Source organism: Primulina huaijiensis, chromosome 18 (assembly GCF_012295235.1).
Source record: "Primulina huaijiensis isolate GDHJ02 chromosome 18, ASM1229523v2, whole genome shotgun sequence".
Lineage (NCBI taxonomy): Eukaryota > Viridiplantae > Streptophyta > Magnoliopsida > Lamiales > Gesneriaceae > Primulina > Primulina huaijiensis.
This window is the reverse complement of record NC_133323.1, coordinates 10,044,618-10,067,497: the sequence shown is the minus strand read 5'-3', so window position 1 is coordinate 10,067,497 and position 22,880 is coordinate 10,044,618. Positions and strand designations below refer to the sequence as shown.

The 22,880-nt window shown below is 35.5% G+C and overlaps 1 long non-coding RNA gene across 1 annotated transcript in view; it reads right to left on the bottom strand.

Annotated features, from left to right (window-relative positions):
• Nucleotides 1–10,962: 10,962 nt before the first annotated feature.
• LOC140963740 (uncharacterized) overlaps nucleotides 10,963–22,880 on the bottom strand; it is a 16,429-nt gene continuing 4,511 nt past the window's right edge. The window contains exons 2-3 of the long non-coding RNA XR_012172748.1: nucleotides 11,402–11,453; nucleotides 10,963–11,303 (exon numbers count right to left, since the gene is read on the bottom strand). This is a non-coding gene — a long non-coding RNA (uncharacterized lncRNA). The remainder of the gene's footprint in view (nucleotides 11,304–11,401; nucleotides 11,454–22,880) is intronic.

Genomic DNA, 22,880 nt, shown 5'->3' with positions numbered 1-22,880 from the left:
ACTCATGCTTAATTACAGCATTTTCTAAAAAATTTGAAAGATTTTGATTGATGAATTCAGTTCCTCGATTAGATCTGATTCTGTCAATTCCAACTGATTTTTCATTTAATAATCTTTTGAAAAGCTTGATCAGTTGTGCAGCAGTTTGGACTTTGGATTTGAGAAAGATAACCCAAGTAAATCTTGAAAAATCATCCACAACCACCAAGGTGTATTTCATTCCCCCTAAGCTCATGATTGTTATTGGAAAAAATAGATCCATATGTAATAGTTCTAAGCATCGGGAAGAAGATTTACGACCCTTGTTTTTAAAAGTAGATTTTACTTGTTTACCAAACTGACATGCTGAACAAATTTTATCTTTGACAAAATCCATTTTGGGCAAACCAGTTACAAGATCGTGGTTACTCAGATATGCAATAAATTTATAGTTCAGATGGTTCAATCTCTTATGCCACAACCAGTTTTTAGAAATTTTTGAAGCGATGAAACATACTGGTGCATAAGGTTGATCATTCCAACTGACTTTGTAAGTGTTTCCACACCTTTTGCCAGTTAGAATAACCTCATTAATTGAGTCTTTGACTGAACAAGAGTGTTTGTCAAACTGAACTGAGAATCCATTATCGCATAACTGACTGATGCTAATCAGATTATACTTGAGATTCTCAACTAATAAAACATCATTAATGATAAAGTTACCATGGATAAGCTTACCCTTACCCTCAGTTTTACCTTTAGAATTATCTCCAAAACTGATGTTTGGTCCAGTGTACGTGATATGAATCTGGTCAGACATGGCGTTCAAAGGATTGGAAGGATCGTTCAAGTGGTATCAGAGCACTTGATATGATCCCGCCCACGAGATCTTTGATTTTGTCCCGATCTTTGAAACAAGTAATTGATAGGTGTGATAATCGCCTCTAGATCACGCGGCCTAGCAACAATTAATCAACGATAGGAACAATCGCGTTCAAGAGAACCTCCAAAGAACTCGTCCTTGGCAACCCTCGTGATATTCGATTGACAAACGCCACAAAAGATAAATCTTTTGATAAGTTTGGGTTGATGCGACGCAAAAGTTATAACGAAACTTAAGCTTGTTTTTGAGAGAATTCTCAAAGAAAAGTTTTATAAACTCAATAATTCAATTCGTTACAATGATGAAATTTTCGTCCATATATTGTTACAAAATCAAAAAGATATGAAAAATCTAATTACCAAAAAAACTAGGACTCAAAAATAGGAAATTAAAGATTTTCTCGCGATTGGGCGGCGCTCGGGCGCGGGTTTGTACCGCTCGAGCGCGAGCTCTTCTGGACAGGTCGCGCTCGGGCGGTAAAATGTTACCGCTCGGGCGCCAATTCTTCTGGAGTTCACGTTCTGTACAGTGACTTTGGCGCTCGGGCGGTAGAATTTGACCGCTCGGACGCGGAGGCTTCTGTTTCCCACTTCGTCTAACACTCGCACAACGATCCTTCCAATCCTTTGAACGCCATGTCCAACCAGATTCATATCATACTCCCCTTCTTCAAAAAGATTTGTCCTCAAATCTTGTCCACCTACACAAAAACGAAGCAAGTTAGTAATAACAAGGATGATATTATCAACATGCTTACCTTTAAGCTCAAGTTTGTAGGCGTTATCGTTTGCTCGCCCAAACCGCACTTGAATTCCCAACTTCACGGTTGCCCTTCCTATGTATTCATCTATTACTCCAGACGATAGATAACAAATGATACAAAATGACAATAATAAAATCTCATTAAACATAATAAAAATTAAATTCCTCCCCTTCTTAGACCTAGTTAACACAAAAATAATATCCATACACGTGTACGACCATAGCACACTAGGAATAAGAAATACTTCAAGCAACTCATAGAAATCAAGCTCAGGTGCTCTCTCCCTATAGGAAATGCACTCTTCACTGTACCATTTAACATACATCTTCATATGCAACCAACACATATAGTCATGAATTATATCGATGATAAAGTAGCAACAGTATGCTCCGCTAGCACGTAAATCATGCAATACATTTAGAGTAAAAAATTTATCTTCCTTAAAATTGTATTAAAATTCTCATGTGCAATGCATGTTTCACAATTCCACTCAATATACCTCCTCATATGAAACCATAGTAAAAATTCATGCATCCTATCAATGGTTCTAGTTACTTCATGGCTACCAATCAAACATATGTCATGTGCCTCAATATCAAACAACAACTCATGCAATGGGTGTAGGATGAAAAATGTATTCTCTTTAAACAGGTATTCATCATGAACAAAGAAATAATCATGTTCACCATTGCACCTCTCAAAACCATCATCAAACCCACATAAATCATGCAAATAGAACACATTAAATGTACTATCCATGTAATATCTCATCTCATCACAAAAATCTAAGTCTAAGGTATACAAACCATTGTAGCAAGCAAACTCCACCAACTTTGTAAATAGTGAGACATCAAAATTCATAGTAGGCAAATGCAATTCATCCATGGTCTCAAATTCATAACAATCAAGGAATAAGAGTAAAGTTACATCCGACCCCTTAACCACCACATTTGCAAGATATTCTCTAAGTTTTGGGAAACGATACAACAAAGAATTAAGATAAGGACGGAAGTCATACCTCATGGTTGTTGCGTTGGCAACTAACCTTACCTCACCTTGATTGCTCTCGAAGTCATATGGATCATCCCATGGCTTTCCAAAATCATCAACACTTGCTCTTCTCCTCATCATGAGGGCGCCAAAGTCCTGCAAAGAAGAATTAATACTGCTCGGGATTGAACCGGCTATATCATCACTAGATATATAAAGCTCATCTTTGTACAAAGGTACTTGGAGAGATTTATACAAAATTAAATCACGCTCATATTCACTCTTTTGGGCCTTTAATTTATTTTCTTTTTCTCTTCTTTTGGCCTCTTTTGCATTTTCTTTTTCTTTTCTTTCTATGGCCACCTCACTCTTTTGACCACTCATTATTTCGGCCATTTTAAATTCTTTTTCACTCTCACAATTAAATTGCAATTGATCATCATTAATTACAATTGAAATAGGTTGATCAAGAAAGGTACATGATGAATCATAACATGTGTGCAACAAATTATTACTACTTTCTTCTTTCTCCTCCTTAGCACACACATTAGAAGCAAATTCATCATCTAAAGATTCAACATCAATGCTCACTTCAACTCCACACTCGACTGCAACCTTAGATTCACAATCAACTCTGGAATCCAGTACATTCACCTCCTCATTTGGACATTGGTTAATATCATGTCCAAACTCTAGACACCAAATACATTGAATATCATAAGTATTAACATTTGAAATTTTAGATGTACCTTGATACCCATGCTTCAAAACCAATTTTGGTCTAGTCTTGACCTTCTCCTCTTCACTCGACCTTCGTGCGGATGTCAAAAACTCCTTCCACGAGTCACTTCCCTGCCTACCACTCGATTTGCACCTCCTATCATTACCCGATACCAGGCGTGGTGCTCCACTCTCCTTGACACTCCTAGCCCAATCAACTTCACGTGGATCATCCATTCCGCACCGCCTATATTTCTCACGAAGGGGCTTAAACTCCTTCTCCCACATTTTATCCAACCCCCTTAACATTGTTTGAAATTGACGATCGTCAACCATTATACCTGCAAGACAAGGTTAGTATAAAACAATAAAAGAATAAAATTTCCTCACCACTAATTCTCACTAGTCACTCCAATGAAAATTCACTCGCACTCGTATTTTTTTCCTCACCACAAAACCTCAGAAATCACTCCAATGAAAATTCACTCGCACTCGTCCTTTTTTTTTCTAACCACAAAACCTCATAGATCACTCCAATGAAAATTCACTCCACTCAAATATTTTCACTCTAAGTGAGAATTCTCAAGGGGGCGCTTAAGTCTCGTGGCTTCCACGTATCAAACTTATGAGATCAATCCTGTGATGCTTGCAATTCGACTCACTTAGACCACACAAGAATAAGCAACTTTGGAAATTGACTAAAATGCGACTAAATGACAAGGACAGACTTAACGCTAAAATATAAGCGCTAAAATTCAACAAACACCCGATTCAAATTTTTTTTTCGTGTGAACAGTACGCTACAGTAGAATCACGATGAACAGTACCGTGAACAGTAAACCCGAAATTGAACAGTACCGTGAACAGTAAATCAGCGGATAAACAGTAAATTCGGCGAGCAACGTTCTTCGGACCAATGCATATGACTTCGTCTACTTTCAACAATCCGGGTATGTCTTCTTTTTCATCTATTCATTGTTATTGGTTGATATGTATTATGTGAGCACATTGTATGATTTAATGCCTCCTAAGTGAAAAGCCTCAGAGGGTGAGGATAGCTCCTCATCGAGATTTGTTGACGAGTTCGGCGAATTATTGAAAGAGCAATCCAAGGTTCATAGTGAACAGATTCAGCAGTTGCTCCGTTTGCAAGGTACAGGTCAAGGTAGAGGCCAAGTGAGAGGCCAAGTGGTTCAAGCAGTTGGAACTGATGGGATCTTTACTGCTTTTAAGAGAATGGATCCGCCTGAGTTTGCAGGAAGCACTGATCCATTGGTGGCAGTAGAGTGGATCAAAGCACTTGAGGCGATATTTGATCATCTCAATTATGAAGACAAGGACAAAGTTGGTTGTGCAGTATTCATGCTAGTTAAAGCTGCACGTATTTGGTGGAATGCTACCAAGGTAGGTGTTGATGTTCCGGCATTAAAATGGCAAGATTTCACGGATCTTTTCTATGACAAGTACTTCCCAGATGCACTTCGAGCTAGGAAGGTGACTGAATCTTTAGAGCTTCGTCAAGGAAGTATGAATGTTGACGAGTACATTTTGAAGTTCGAGGAGGGCTGTCTGTTTGCCCCATATATTGCCTCCAATGACAAAGACAAGGGTACTCATTTTATTAGAGGACTTCGAGCAGAAATCAGAAGGGACATCAATATGTCTAAGGCGGTGACATTTAAAGAGATTGTGGCTAAAGCATTGTTATCCGAGCAAGATGAAAAGGATATTGCTAGAGAGAGACAAGCGAGGCAGCAGGCTATTGCTCAAAGAGGTCAAGGTTCGAGCCAAAGAGGAAAAGGCAGTTACAAGGGGAAAGGCAAGATAGAGCCGAGTTCTAAAGCACCGACAGTTCCATCTGATCCAGAGAAGCCGTTGTGTCCCAAGTGTAGTAGGCATCATATGGGAGAGTGCAGATTTGGTACTCACACTTGCTACCGATGTGGTACTGCAGGCCATATTGCTAAGGACTGTCCGAGAGGATCGAGTAAAGAGAAGGTGCAGGGTCGCATCTTCACCATGACGAAAGAAGGTATAAACCCTTATTCTTCTGTGATCTCTAGCACTATCTTAATTTCAGGAAGAGTAGCTACGACATTGATTGATACAGGTGCTACTCATTCTTTTATGTCTGAACTATTTTTGAGATCTTTGGGTTTAGTTCCTTCTATTCTTCCCCTCCAGTTTAATGTTGTATTGCCTTCGGGAGATGTGTTGTGCCCGACGTCTATTGTGTATGCGTGTTCTGTTCAAATCGATGAGCGAGTGGTTTATGCCGATTTGATTATTATTCCGATGGTTGCATTTGTTATTATACTTGGCATGGATTGGCTATCAACTTACCGTGCAGTGATTGATTGCGTTGCTAAGACGGTGAAATTTGCAGATGATGGAAATAAGGAAGGTATGATCGCCAGTGCAGGTACTTCGCTGGTCCTTCCTTTTATTTCGTGTCCTGAGGCTAAGAAGTTGTTGTTTAGAGGTTGTGATGGGTTTTGGGCTTCGATTGTTGATACGGATAGAATTGTGAAGTTGAATATTGATGATATTGATGTTGTGAGAGAGTTCTCTGATGTATTTGAGGATGATGTGCCGGGTTTACCGCCGGACAGAGATGTAAAGTTTGTGATTGATCTAGTCCCCGGAATGGTTCCTATTTCTAAGGCTCCATACAGAATGGCCCCTACAGAGATGAAAGAATTGAAGATGCGGTTGCAAGATTTATTAGATAAAAATTTTATTCGGCCGAGTTCTTCGCCTTGGGGAGCTCCGGTTCTTTTCGTCAAGAAGAAAGATGGGTCTTTGCGGCTGTGCATTGATTACAGAGAAATCAACAAAGTTATGATTAAGAATAAATATCCGTTGCCACGGATTGATGACCTTTTTGACCAACTGCAGGGGCAACAGTGTTTTCGAAGATTGATCTGCGATCTGGCTATTATCAGTTGAAAGTTAGGGAGTCTGATATCCCTAAGACGGCGTTTCGGACCAGGTATGGGCATTACGAATTTATTGTGATGACGTTTGGTCTGACTAATACTCCTTCACTCTTCATGGATCTTATGAACCGGGTGTTCAAGCCGTATTTGGATAGCTTTGTCATTGTTTCCATCGATGATATATTGATTTATTCCAAGACCAGAGAGCTTCATGCAGAGCACCTCAGAGTCGTTCTTCAATTGTTGAGGGAGAAGTGATTGTATGCTAAGTTGAAGAAATGTGAGTTCTGGTTAGAGCAGATTTCTTTCTTAGGCCATGTTGTCTCAAAGGATGGGTTAGCTGTTGATCCAGCGAAAATAGAGGCGATACAGAAGTGGCTTATCCCTACCACTGTATCAGAGGTACGCAGTTTTCTTGGTTTGGCGGGTTATTATCGTCGTTTTATTTCATATTTTTCCAAAATTGCCCTGCCATTAACCAATTTGACGAGGAAGACTGTGAAGTTTGAGTGGTCCAATGAATGCCAAAGAGGATTCCAGGAGTTGAAAGATAAGTTGACGACAGCTCCGGTACTTGCATTGCCCAGTGGTTCAGAGGACTTTGTTGTTTTTACCGATGCGTCGAAGAAGGGTCTTGGTGCAGTGCTGATGCAACGTGGAAAGGTTATAGCTTATGCTTCTCGTCAGTTGAAAGACTACGAGAAAAATTATCCTACGCATGATCTGGAACTGGCAGCTATAGTTTTCGCCCTGAAAATCTGGAGACACTATTTATATGGCGAAAAGTGTGAAATTTTCACGGACCACAAGAGTTTAAGGTATTTGTTTTCTCAGAAAGAACTCAATATGCGGCAGAGACGGTGGTTAGAGCTTGTCAAAGATTATGATGTGACGATTAGTTACCACCCTGGGAAGGCGAATGTTGTAGCGGATGCATTGAGCCGTAAGCCAAGTTCCTCTTTGAGTTCTATGATCCAGAAGTCGTTGTTGTTAGACTTGGAACGAGAAGCGATAGCTTTGGTGGTTTCGGGAACCATTGCTTCGCTTTTCATCGTTGATCATTCGGGCTACATTGACGGACAGGATCCGTAGAGAGCAGGCCAATGATTTACAGTTGACAAAGATGAGAGCCAGAGCAGAAGAGAGAGGTAATTCAGAGTTTGGAATAAATGGAGATGGTTTGATGACATTTAGAGGCCGTATATGCATTCCTACTGGTGATGATATTCGACGAGACATCTTAGCAGAGGCTCATACAGCGCCATACTCGATACATCCAGGTAGTACCAAGATGTATCAGGATCTTCGAAGACTCTATTGGTGGCCAGGTATGAAGAATTGCATTGCCATGTTTATTTCTCAGTGCCTAACTTGTCAGCGGGAGAAAATCGAACACCAGAGACCTGCTGGGACATTGCACTCATTGCCGATTCCTCAATGGAAATGGGAGCTCGTTACAATGGACTTCGTGATTGGTCTTCCCAGAACGTAGAAAGGCTATAACTCTATTTGGGTTATCGTTGATCGGTTGACCAAGTCAGCGCATTTTCTCCCAGTCAAGACAACGTATTCCATGAACCAATATGCCGAAGAGTACATAGCAGAGATTGTTAGACTTCATGGCGGTCCTGGTTCGATTGTGTCTGATCGTGACCCTAGATTTACTTCAGAGTTTTGGAAGAGTTTGCATGGAGCCTTGGGTGTACGGTTAGCATTCAGTACAGCATATCATCCTCAGAGCGACGGTCACTCAGAGAGAGTTATTCAGATTTTGGAGGATATGCTCAGAGCTTGTACTATCGATTATCCTGGTAGCTGGGATTCCAAATTGCCTCTTGTTGAGTTCACGTACAATAACAGTTACCAAGCGACGATTGGCATGGCACCTTATGAAGCACTATATGGCAGAAAATATAGATCTCTCTTGTATTGGGACGAGATTGGTGAGAGGAAGATGTTGGGTCCAGAGTTGGTCCAACAGACAGCTGATGTTGTTGCTGTTATCCAAGAAAGGATGAAGACAGCACAGTCAAGACAGAAGAGTTATGCTGATGTAAGACGAAGGCCGTTGCAGTTTTAGGTTGGCGATCACTAGTTTTTGAAGATTGCACCTCTTAAAGGTGTGATGCGGTTTGGTAAAAAGGGAAAGTTGAGTCCAAGATTCATTGGCCCATTTGAGATCTTGGACAAAGTCGGTGATCGAGCTTACAGGTTAGCCTTACCGCCAGATCTTGATAGAGTTCATAATGTTTTTCATGTCTCCATGCTCAGGAAGTATATTTCGAATCCTTCCCATGTTCTTCGACACGAGCCATTGGACTTGACGCCGAGTTTGACGTACCAAGAGATTCCAATCCAAATTCTGGATCACAAAGTTAAAGTATTGAGAAAAAAAGAGATCGGCATTGTTAAAGTCCTTTGGAGGAATCATTTGATTGAAGAAGCTACGTGGGAACCAAAGGATGAGATGAGAGAGAGGTATCAAGAATTTTTTGCGCAGTGACGTCAATTTCGGGGACGAAATTCCTCTAAGGAGGAGAGATTGTAATATCCAAACTTGGTGATCAGTACGGTTTAAGATTTAATATGTTTATTGACTCCTTGGATAAGTTTAAATATAGTTTTGATGTTAAGAGTTGAGATTTATGATTTATGGTATTGTGTTTATAGAAGATGTGTGGTGATACTGTAGTGTGGTTGCGAGTAAATTCATGATAATTTGTATATTGAGCCAATTGGTATGAGGCCAATTGGAGTGGTTAGAGAAGACATAGAGGTGTAACTTTCATGTTTTGAGTTTTGTTCAAATCATTGTGGAAGACAAGCCAAAAGCGCCCCGAATTTTGTCGTGGGTGTCGTCGTTCCTCTAGTGACACATGTTGGGAGGTTGAGCATAACTCTTTACTCAGACCTTCAAATGACATGAGGCTAATTGGAGATGCAAGCCAAGACATAGAGCTACAGCTTTCATGTTTACCACTTTTTCAAATTATGATGGGAAGAGGCGTTTCGGAAGCGATCTTTGAGGCGGCTATGCGCAGAGCGGCGCCCGAGCGGTAAGAAATGACCGCCCGAGCGCCACTGATTCTGTAAGTTTTGTCTTGGACAGTATGGTCCGCGCCCGAGCGGTAATTTATGACCGCTCGAGCGCCCAGCACAGTACAAAAAACGCGTTTTGGGTATTTTAAAGCTTAAAATTGGTTGAGACACAAATTTCCCTCATTTCTCTCCTCTACTTTTCGGTTCTTCACTCAAGGGGTAAGCTAGGGTTCCATTTCTTTCATTTGGTGCCTTTGATTCAAGCTTATTGTTGGGTCTTTGTAGTGAGATCAAGTTTATTTTGGGTTCAAGGAGCTAAGGTAAGCTTATGGTTTAGCTATTCTTGGATTTTGGTGTTGGGGAGAAATATTGGGTTTGTTTGATTGTGTTGGTTTTATAGATTTTAGAGTATGGTTGTTGGATTATTGAGATGTTGATGGTTCAATTCATGATTTATTGTTGTAGGTTTTGTACCAAGAGATTAGAATCAAGCTTTCCATTGGTTGTAAGTGGAATTCATTCCTTGTGCTCACATGAGTTATATATATTGTATTTCAAATGGTTTTAACATGCTATTCCCTTTCATTTGATTCATGTTATGTATTGGTACACTTTGTTGTATATTAGAGGTTTTTATATGCCTCAATTGTATAAAAAGGAATGCAAATGAAAAGAGCATTCAAGGTGTTTGTTTTAAGGTCCAAGAGAGATTTCAAATGATTTATTGGATTGATAAATAGATAGTCAGAGATTGCATGCAATTAGATGATCAACGACCATAGGCTTATATCCCGACAGAGTATCGATTTATATCGATGGGATATAGGTACAGAGACAGAGATACTATTTAGATATCAATCCACAAGAGAAAAGAGAAATACCATCGTTATTGTTCATGTTCTACTATATTATTCATGTTTCAAGAGTTAGATGGTATTAATGATTCCAAAGCCACGTTTTACAGAGTATGGTATATGTATATTGCTATGTAAGAGCTCCACTTGCTGAGTTTTATACTCATTTCAGATATTTCTTGTGATGCAGATAAGAGTGACGGGCCAGGACTTTGATTGGAGCCGAGGTCATATGCATATAACATGGAATGGAGAAGGCTATTTTGTTAGCACTTTTGGACATGATCAAAATGATATTTTGTATTTTGTTGCAACGCTTATTTGATCATGTATATACTTTTGATTATATATTGAAATGTATTTCAAATCCTTCTTTCCTTTCTGAAAATTTTAAATTCCGCTGTTATTTTATGAAATCGATCAAGAGGGTGTTACAGTTAATCCAATAGATAAATGGTTTGTCAAACAGCCGAAATTAAGTTTCCAGCAATATTTATGCATCTCAAACATAGGAATTGGATTTAGGATTCCTTTACAACTTTCACGATATTACTCCATCGTAAAGTATTTGTCACAAAAATCATATAAAGACACTGATTTTGACTCTATTGCACCACATGCGTTCTTGCATGGAAGGCTGTTAAGCTGCCAGGATCTAAATGAAAAACTCTTAGAAGACAAACCAACAACAAATGATTTATCCCAATCCAAAACCTCAAAACTCCAACAACATGCCTTACGCACTTGCAAGCTACAAGATTCAGCATATGTTTTTGCAAGAACATTCTCCTTTTATCCATCCTCATTGATGCTTCACTTCATCTATGCATCATGTCCATAATTTGAATGCGAATGTGGTCCACAATGCCCACAATAAGAAGAAATCTTGCCGCTTTAACCCAATTATTCCAACACTCAGCTATATTATTGTTTATTACACCCCACTGATTTCCAGAAAACCATGAATTTGCCCAACTTTCTGGAAAGGAATTGACTATAAAGTCTCTGTCAAATGGCATTGACGATATTATATTGTTAATAAGTTTTTCAAACTCATGTCTTGATGGGGCACATGCATCTTGTTTGAACACAAATGACCAGTGTTTCTTGTTGTAAAGTGTGTATCTTCGCATGACCTATATTCATAAATAGAGAAAAAATTATAAACCAGAATACATATAATAATATTTTTACAAAAATATTACCCAACACAAATATACAATTACTTACAAACCTGTTTTACAAAATTATCTACCAAATGGAGCAAACAATATGCATGATGACTGCTTGGGTGTAAGGCTCGAGATTTTATCCTTGTAATTAGACAGTAATTAATTGACAGAATGGAGATTTCAGGAGCTAAATGGCACTTGATGAGATTGAGTAGGAGAAGATTTGGAATTGAGTGGAAATGCACGGACAAGAGTGTAAAACCAGCAGATGTCGCGCACATGCGCGAGAAGAGGCGTGCATATGCGCGAGAAGCAATCCGTCGAGGCAGAAGACCTCGGGCATATGCGCAAAACAGGGCACGCATATGCTCGAGAAATGGGAACGTAGAATGCCGAGACAGTAGGTCTCGCGCATATGCGCGAGAAAGGGCGAGCATATGCGCGAGATGGTTCAGAAGCGCTGGACAGAAGGTCTCGCACATATGCGCGAGAGTTGGACACGCATATGCGCGAGATATGCTGAACAAGAGTTGGACACTTGTCTTGTCATGCAGGTTAAAGAGTGTCATTCTCCTTCAATTCCATCAGCAATTTCAGAAAGAAAACCGAGAGCTCAATAGAATTATCCCCTCAAGCTTCATTAATTCTTAGAAATTTGATTGTGCAAGATCCGTCCATCATTATTTTGATCCGAACACATTTCCGTGCTCCTCTCGTTAACGGCTACAAAAGGATGTAAGGTTTATGATGTTCTAGCATGGTTTGAAATTTATGTATTGTAGGAATCAGTATTTGATTGATTTTATGTGTTCTGGAGATATTGATAATCGTAGAATCGAAAATAGATCGCAGAACGGATATTGTATGAAATTGTTATTAATTTCATATTATGTTGATTGGGAAAATTCAGATTATTGAGATACGGATTGTATTGGCTATTGGTTATGAGTTGTAATTGGTATCTCTTGTTGTCTGAGTTGACGGGGATATCGATATTGTGCCGTTATGCCGTCAAAACATAACGAGATTGAATATTGATCATAGCAGGCCTTAACTTGAATTGTATAGTGATATTGTGCCTATCGAATATGTCATTTCAGATTGATAGTGACAGCTTTGAATTCAAGGCTTCGACGAAGAACAGAGCCAGACTGAGATTTGATTCAACTGAGAACTACGAAAAGAAAGGTATAAATCAATGGTAACCCGGGAATGATAATTCGAGTAAGAGATAACTTGAGTTTCCCAAAATCACATACTTATTTGTTATTGTTTTAATACTTTTGTATTCTTTGAATGTATATGCTTATTCTATTAATTTCTAAAAAAACAGAGAACAGAAGATAGATATTGAGACAGAGTCTTTCGCAGAGGTGCCAAGTTTGGCAGAGGTGCCAAGTAACTATATCATGACAGATTCTTTGGCAGAGGTGCCAAGACACTGGACGTTTGGTTTATATCGATGTGCATAGGAGAAGATCGACTCCTATTACAGAGATTCTATATAGTGGACCAAAGTCCGGGGATAGGAACGTACCGCCACCTTGAATGGGAGAGTAGGTGGGAGACTTGTTACGTTCTTATTCAAACCGGGATCCCTAGACTAGATAAGAGTCGATAAGAGTTTGACCTAGAATCGAGTCAAAGATTATTAAGAGTTCAAGAGTTTAATTTAAAGCTTTGTACAGAGTTGACTTACAGATTTGGATTTATGATGTGTTCATAGATTATGATATATGTTGTTTCATACATGCCTTATGCTTTGATTTATGATTATATGAATTGCATGTATATATTGTTTATACTGGGAATATAATTCTCACCGAAGTTATCCGCATGTTGTTGTGTTTGTATGTGTGCATGACAATAGTTGGGACAGGATCGGGGTCAAGAAGAGGATGACAGATCGAGATTAGAGTGGTGATTCGGACTTAGAAGTAGAAATAGTTGTACAACTCTGATATGTAGTTGATAAACACTAGTGTATGATTTCTGTTAAACATGTTTGTATTCTGAATCATGTTGTAGATATTGTGTAATGCCAGAGATTTTATTCTGTTATTCTGAGATTAATGATTATGACTTGTTGCGATTATAGACAGACCACTCCGAGACTAGGAGTGACAAAGTATGAGTATGGTAGTTTTGGAATCCAGTAGGTATCGTGCACATGCGCGGCAGAGATGTGCGCATATGCGCGAGAAGCAAATGCCGAGGCAAAAGACCTCGCGCATATGCGCGAAGAGAGGGCGCAAATATGTGCGAGCTGGTGGACGTGAATTATGCCGAGAGACAATAGGTCTCGCGCAAAGAAGAGTTCGATGCGCAGAGACCAGTAGGTCTCGCGCATATGCGCCGAGGAAGGTCGCGCATATGCGTGAGACGTGCAGCACAAAGAATGAGCCATCTGTCCTTGCCATGCACTATATATGTAAATTAGCTTTCCTTCCTCATAAATAAGGCTCGAAGGTACAGAGAATTCCCAAAGTCTTTGAATCATAGATTTGTGCTTTGTGCAAGATCCGGCCGTTAGAAGTTCAATCCGAGTTTGATTCTGTGATCCTCTCGACAAAGGCTTCACAAGGACGTAAATTTTGTTATGTTTTGATATGGTTTGAAAATATGATATTGAAGGAATCAGATATGCTTGATATATGGTGTTCTTGAGATATTAGACATCGTATAATCGAAACCGGATTGAAGAACAGATACTGTAGAAAATTATTATGCTTGTTCAGAATTGAATTGCTTTTGATTATAAAGATTTGGTAGCAGATTATGTTTGTCAATTGATGATGAGTTGGGATTTATATCTGTTGATATCTGTATTGCTGGATATATTGAGATTGTGCAGTTATGCCGTTGAAACAGAAGTAGATGAGTTCTGATTATATCCAGTATTGATTTGAGTAGTATATTGATATTGTACTCCTCGATATTATCATTGTCAGATTGCGTATTGACAGGCTCCGAATTCGAGACTTCGATTTCATCAGATCGACAAGAGAAATGTATAAATCAATGTTGAACCGGGAGGATATAACTCGAGTTAGATCTGACTGGAGTTTCCCTAAATCACATACTTTATTTTATTGCATTGATGTTTGCAACTCATGAGATTGATATGCTTAGTCTATTGAGTTATAGCAAAGCATGTATTGAGTCAATGGCGGAGGTGCCAAGTCTTTTGCGGATATGCCAAGACACTGGATGTTGGTTTATATCGATGTTGCGTAGGACCGGATCGGCTTCTATCGCGGAGATTCGGTATATTGTGCCAATGTCCAGGAACCGGGATCCCTAGAGTAGAGAAGAGTCGAGTCTGAGATGTTGAGTGATGAGTTTATTTACAGTTTTATATCGATTCATGTTGTCAGCCTAGATACATGTTATTGATATCTGTTTCATGCTTTTATATCATTTTATATGATTACATGTATACATTGTTTATACTGGGAATATTATTCTCACCGGAGTTATTCGGCTGTTGTTGTGTTTGTATGTGTGCATAACAACAGGTGGGACAGGATCAGGGTCGAGAAGAGGATGAGAGATGATGAAACTTAAAATTAATAATTTATTATATGTTAAAACCTATATTTTAAAATTTAAGTTTCATTAAAATTATAAAATTATGTTATTTTAGTATTGTGTGTTTATATTTAAATGTCTTACTAAATATGTTTTATTTTCAGATTTTCTACGTGTTAGTAAAATAATGATAACTCAAGCTAGAAAACTCAAATGGAGGTGATTCAAACATGTTTGAAATCCTTGAGAAATTATCTACAACTTTGCAGAAGACATGATTGCTTAAAAAGTTGGTTAAGATGATCAAATTGTGAAAATATCAAAAGGAGGACAAATTTACTTTCACCATGACCAGCATATAGTAAAAAAATCATAACTATTTCAATATTTAACCAAATGAGGTAAACCAAGTGGCCAAATTCATCTACAGACAATTCCCCACATGTTTGCTGTTTTGAGCAGAGTCAGATTCGGTGATGAAAGTCGTGGAACAAAGCATTGAAAGAAGGGACATGGAATTGAAGTTGGAGGAGGCAAAAAATACTATTACAACTACATTGCATTAATAGAATTTTTTACCCTTTCTCTCATTTGGCCTATAAATAGAGGCCTTGTGCTAGCTTGAGAATCATTCTATCTCATTGTAAAATATATTGTGAGTGTGTATAAAAGTTCTAAGTTCCAATATATTTTTCATTTTCCAAATTTTGAGTGATGTTTTTAGTGTTGATCAAAAGTAAGTTCATGGAAAGCTAAATCTATTATGTCAAGGGGAAGAAGATGAATTTTTGGTGAAGTAAGATTGTTTATATTTTGTATATTCTTTCTTTATTTCTTTTCATTGTGCTAATTTCTTTTTATTGTAGGCATAAAAATGAATTATTTGTTGTTATCAATTTACATCAAATGTTTGATACCATTGAAGTGGTTATTCTGATTTGTGGTTTAATTTTGATACAATAAATATTTCATCAATTATTATTGTTATATTATACACACACACACACACACAGATATATATATATATATATTTATATAATTATATCATATATTTCTTTTAGACGATAGCGTGGCTCTGCCGGTTGTTCTAAATGAAATATTATGATATCTAACAATCTAACATTTATTTTATCGCAACTAACTTTTACTTTCCGCATCCAACATTTACTTTATCGCAACTAACTTTTACTTTCCGCATCTAACTTTTACTTTCCCGCAACTAACTTATTAAATCATATATTTCATTTAGGCAATAGCGTGGCTCTGCCGGTTGTTCTAAATGAAATATAATGATTTAATTTAACAATTATTTTATGCAGTTATATATTTATATAGTTATATATATAATCATAGGTACCATATATAAAATATCGGTGAATTCGGTATTTTCTATAGTGGGAACTATATTATATTAGGTGTGTGTTTAAATATTTTTATTTTCTTGGAACCATTATTTATGATGGTTTCCTTTGTTTTACTTTTAGTTAAACAATATTGCATAAACCAAGAATAAATCTTCGAGCCTTGACAAAATTTATAATTTGTAAACTTCGTTCTTGCATTTGGTAATCTATAAATTAATAAATTTAAACTTAAAATAACCTCTCNAACCCTATTAGAACTAGTGCCCCATCTTGTTTAGTTTTTCCTCCTGATGCATCTAATTTCAACTTTAAACCTCAAATTATTCAACTTTTACCAAATTTTCATGGCTTAGATTCTGAAAATCCATATTTACATCTAAGAGAATTTGAGGAAGTTTGTAACACTTATAATGATCAAAATTGTAGCATGGATATAGTTCGATTAAAGCTTTTCCCTTTTTCTTTAAAAGATAAAGCTAAAACATGGCTACAAAATTTGAGATCAAGTTCAATAAGATCATGGGAAGAAATGCAACAACAATTTCTCAAAAAGTTTTTTCCTTCCCATAGAACAAACTCTTTTAAAAGACAAATTACTATTTTTTCTCAAAAACAAGGAGAAACATTTTATCAATGTTGGGATAGATATAAAGAATTACTTAATACATGCTTACATCATGGTTTTGAAACATGGAGAATAGTTTCTCACTTTTATGAAGGTCTAATACCTAAAGATAAGCAAATTATAGAATTCATGTGTAATGGAACTTTTGAAGATAAAAACCCAAATGAAGTTATGGAGTATTTGGATTCATTAGCAGAAAATGCTCAGAATTAGGATAATATAGGCACAATAGAACAACCAACAACTAAAATCAATAATTCAACAAATGGGGTTGGTATCTATAATCTTAAAGATGATATAGATATTCAAGCTAAACTTGCATCTTTAGCAAGAAAAATTGAGTCATTAGAAATGAAAAAGAGTGGTCAATTAAAAAGTATTCAAGAAATTGTTTGTCATATATGTGATACACATGATCATGCTACAAAAGATTGTCCAACATTACCTTAATTTAAAGAATGTCTCCATGAACAAGCAAATTATGTTAACAATTATAAAAAACCAATACTAGATCCTTTTTCAACATCATATAATCCTGGATGGAAAAATCATCCTAATTTTAGTTGGGGGAATGATAATAATGCACAACCCTCACAACAATATTTTCAAAATAACCAAAATCATCAAGGATATATTTCTATGTTACACCTCCAAGAAAAAACTTTAAAGATGTAATTTATGCATTTATCCAAAAGCAAGAATCTATCAATATTCAAAACAGTCAATCTATGACTGATTTGAAAGAAACTCTTGCAAAATTTGCATATGCACTTAATATTCATGAAAAAGGAAAATGTCCATCTCAACCTCAACCTAATCATAAAAATCAAAATCAAGAATTCAAAAATGAAAAAATTGATCAAATAAAATATGTTATTACCCTTAAAAGTTGTAAAATAGTTAATGATCCATATAGTAATGAAAACAAGGATCATTTAAAATCAAAGAGTAAGAATGATAATCCTGATACTTTTGAGAATGATGATACCTTAAATTCTAAAAATAATATGTTGAATGATAAATCATCTAAAATAGTAAATGAATCAATTAAACCTCCACCATTTCCTCATGCATTAACAAATCATAAAAAACAAAAAAATGATTCTGATATCTATGAAGTTTTTAAACAAGTAAAGATAAATATTCCATTAGTATATGCTATTAAACAAGTACCTTCATATGCCAAATTTTTAAAAGACTTTTGTACTGTGAAGAGAAAATTGCATGTGAAGAAGAAAGCATTCTTGGCTGAACAAGTAAGTTCTATTCTTCAAAATAATTCTAGTTTAAAATATAAAGATCCTGGTTGTCCAACAATTTCATGTATTATTGGAGAAAATAAAATTAAAAAAGCTTTGTTAGATTTGGGAGCAAGTGTGAATTTACTTCCTTATTCAGTTTATGAAAAACTTAATTTAGGAGAATTAAAACCCACTTCTGTTACTCTCTTACTCGCGGATAAGTCAATCAAAATACCTAGAGGTATTGTAGAAGATGTGTTGGTTCAAGTTGATAAATTCATATATCCTGTAGATTTTATTGTTTTGGATACACAACCAATAGAAGTACATAATGAAATTCCAGTAATATTGGGACGACCATTTCTAGCAACTTCAAATGCTTTAATTAATTGTCGAAATGGAATAATGAAATTGTCTTTTGGAAATATGACTCTAGAACTTAATGTGTTCAATTTATGTAAACAACCAAGTATTAATGAAAATGAATATGATAATGAAATTGAAACAATTGTGGAAGAAAATATACAAGAAGAAAACTTAAATCAACAATCTGAAGTTTTTTCAATAGAAAATTTTGAGTCTGAAAATAATTTTAAAGAAGATGATAATACAAAACTTGAATTAAAAGTTTTACCATTCGAATTGAAATATGTATTTCTTGGTGAAAATAAAACATTTCCTGTTGTAATTTCTTCCACTCTTCTACCAAATCAAGAAGAAGATTTAATTAAATTACTTAAAAAATATAAAAATGCAATTGGATGGACTTTGAAAGATATAAAAGGTATAAATCCTTTAATTTGCACACATAAAATTCATTTGGAAGAAAATGCTAAAACATATCAACAACCACAAAGAAGGTTAAATCCACATATGAAGGAAGTTGTTAAGAATGAAGTATTAAAACTATTAGACGCTGGAATTATCTATCCAATCTCAGATAGTAAATGGGTAAGTCCAACACAAGTAGTACCTAAAAAGTCAGGCATCACTGTTATAAAAAATGAAAAGGGAGAGTTATTACAAGCTAGGATTCCATCTAGTTGGCGTATGTGTATTGATTATAGAAAATTAAATGATGCAACTAGAAAAGATCATTTCCCACTACCATTTTTAGATCAAATTCTAGAAAAAGTAGCAGGAAATTCTTATTACTGTTTTCTTGATGGGTATTCGGGGTATTATCAAATACCTATATCATTAGAAGATCAAGAAAAAACTACTTTCACTTGTCCTTTCGGAACTTTTGCATTTAAAAGAATGCCATTTGGTTTATGTAATGCTCCGGCTACTTTTCAAAGATGCATGTTAAGTATTTTCAGTGATATGATTGAAGAATTTGTAGAAGTTTTTATGGATGATATAACTGTTTTTGGAAACTCATTTGAAAATTGTCTTAAAAACCTAGAAGAAGTATTAAAACGATGTGAAGAAAAAAATCTTGTTTTAAATTGGGAAAAATGTCATTATATGGTTAAATCTGGGATTGTGTTAGGTCATGTGATATCTGAAAAAGGAATTGAAGTTGATAAAGCCAAAGTTGATGTTATTGCTAATTTAACATCACCAAAAACGGTCAAAGAAGTTCGATCATTCTTGGGTCATGCAGGTTTTTATAGAAGGTTTATAAAAAATTTCAGCATAATATCTAAACCAATTTCGAATCTTTTAACAAAAGATACACAATTTGAATGGACTCAGAAATGTGAAAATGCTTTTAAAAAAATAATTAATCTTTTAATTACATCACCTATTTTACAACCTCCAGATTGGTCTTTACCATTTGAATTAATGTGTGATGCAAGTGATTATGCTATAGGAGCTGTGTTAGGACAGAGAAAAGAAGGAAAACCGTATGCAATCTATTATGCTAGTAGAACCTTAAATAGTGCCCAAATAAATTATTCAACTACTGAAAAAGAATTACTTTCAGTAGTATTTGCATTAGATAAGTTTCGATCTTATTTAATTGGTTCTACTACTATTGTGTACACTGATCATTCTGCCGTAAAATATTTATCAAATAAACAAGATGCTAAGCCAAGATTAATACGGTGGATTTTATTGTTACAAGAATTTGATATTATAATTAAAGATAAAAAAGGAAAAGAAAATGTCGTAGCCGATCATTTATCTAGAATAATGACTGAATCATCTCATAATGAAATACCAATAAATGAAAATTTTCCAGATGATCAGTTGTTTTATGCTACTATTATGCCCTGGTTTGCTAACATTGTAAATTTTATTGTGACAAATAAAATGCCTTCTCATTGGAATTCACAGGATAAGAATAAATTCTTGATAGAAGTTAAAAAATTTTATTGGGATGATCCTTACTTGTTTAAGTATTGTCCTGACCAAATTTTTCGACGATGCATACCCGACAATGAAGTAAGTAATGTTATTAAATTTTGTCATTCTGAAGCATGTGGAGGTCATTTTTCATCCAATAAAACAGCTGCAAAAATCTTACAATGTGGATTTTATTGGCCCTCTTTATTCAAAGATACGCATTTATTTTGCAAATCTTGTGAAAACTGTCAGAAGATGGGATCAATTTCAAAACGAAACATGATGCCTTTAAATCCAATCATAATTATTGAAATATTCGATAGTTGGGGGATAGATTTTATGGGTCCATTTCCATTATCTTTTGGATATACGTACATTTTAGTCGCTGTTGATTATGTTTCAAAATGGATTGAAGCAATTGCATGTAGAACTAATGATCATAAAGTTGTTATAAAATTTTTAAAAGAAAATATTTTTAGTCGATTTGGAATACCTAAAGCAATAATTAGTGATGGGAGAAGTGATTTTATAAATAAATCATTTTCTTCTTTGTTAAGAAAATATGGCATTACACATAAAGTTTTTACCCCATATCATCCTCAAAGTAATGGTCAAGTTGAACTTGCAAATAGAGAAATAAAATAAATTTTAGAAAAAACTGTTAATCCAAATCGAAAAGATTGGTCTGTAAGATTAACTGATGCATTATGGGCATATAGAACTGCATTTAAGACATCATTAAGGATGTCACCATATAGGTTAGTTTTTGGTAAGCATTGTCATTTACCGTTTGAACTTTAACATAAAGCTTATTGGGCAATTAAACCATTTAATATTAATTTAGATGATGCATCTAAATTAAGAAAATTGCAATTAAATGAACTAGAAGAATTAAGAAATGATGCATATGAAAATTCAAAGATTTATAAAGATAAAACTAAAGCCTTTCATGATAAAAATATTATGAGAAAGTCATTTGAAATTGGACAAAAGGTTTTACTTTATAATTCTCGTTTGCATTTATTTCCAGGAAAACTAAGATCGAGATGGTCAGGACCATTTATAGTTAAATTTGTTTATCCTCATGGTGCTGTTGATATTGAAAATCCTAAAAATAATGACGTGTTTAAAGTTAATGGGCAAAGACTTAAGCCTTTTATAGAAAATGAAATTCTTAATGATGATTTTATGCCTTTATATGATCCACAATAGTTGTTTGATATTTTCATTTTGTTTTTGCAGATTCTAGTTCATTTCCCGGTTAAGTGGCGGATAACGGTACTCCGTGACTATCTAAGTCGGTTTTTTCAGTTTTCCCAAAATAATTGAAATATATAATAATAATAATAATAATAATAATAATAATAATAATAATAATAATAATAATAATAATAATATGGATGCTTATATTGTGAATCTTCGTGAATATTTTGCTTGTTTACCTGATAATGCGTTGAAAAAAATTTATAAAGCTAGATATGAGCGACTAAGGTTGATGATGTCATATGGCATACCGAATGATATCCGGTTGATAATTGAAGCAAAAGTTCAATTGGTTGGGGAAGCAAGTGAAATAATAATAAGACATATGCCAGGATTTGGTAAAAGCACTTGTGCCAAGAAGCGAATAGCTAAATGTATAGGTGGATATCATAAATGTGTAAGGTGGACTTGTAAAGGGAAATTCAAAAATGTTGGAATGACATCAATGAATAGAGAAGATAAAATTTTATTCATTAAAAATGGTCTGAGTAAAGAGCCTTTGGATAATTTTCTAGAGGTTCTTGATACGCATTCTAGTGGGTACGTGCAAAATGAACTTCTTAAACTATGGTGGTAATTTCAACATGAGGAATATCAATATGGACGGTGGAATCAGCCTTATAAAGATCCTACTGTAGTAACGCATATCTGTTTAGATAAGTAAATATATATATGCAATTTCGTCTCGGGAATCTGACGTTAAAAGACCCTGTCTGCCAATTTATAAGAAAATTGGATGGGAAGCATATCCTCGACTCATAGAAGGCGTTGAAGCCGTTACTGAACGTAAAATCAGATGAAGATGTGAGCCACAATCACAACTATGCTGTATATATGTGTTTTAATTTATGTCATTTTTATTTTCTTTTAATAATAATAATTTTCTGTTCAAATATTGACTTTTGGCATGTTACGCTTATAAATTCATATGCTGTGATTTAACAATTGCAGAAAACATATTTCTCAACATGTCGACGTCCACAATAAATAAAATAAAAAATATTTGTGTATTTTGTGGATCTATTGCAGGAAAAGATTCAATTTATGAAGAGGTAGCAGAAAAGCTTGGAATAACACTTGCTAAAAAAAAGATTCATTTGGTATATGGTGGTGGTGAAGTTGGTCTCATGGGAAAAGTTGCAAAAGCTGCGCATGCAGGTGGAAGTGAAGTCTTAGGCATTATTCCGATTACCTTAGCCAGTCTTACTGGACCAACAATAGG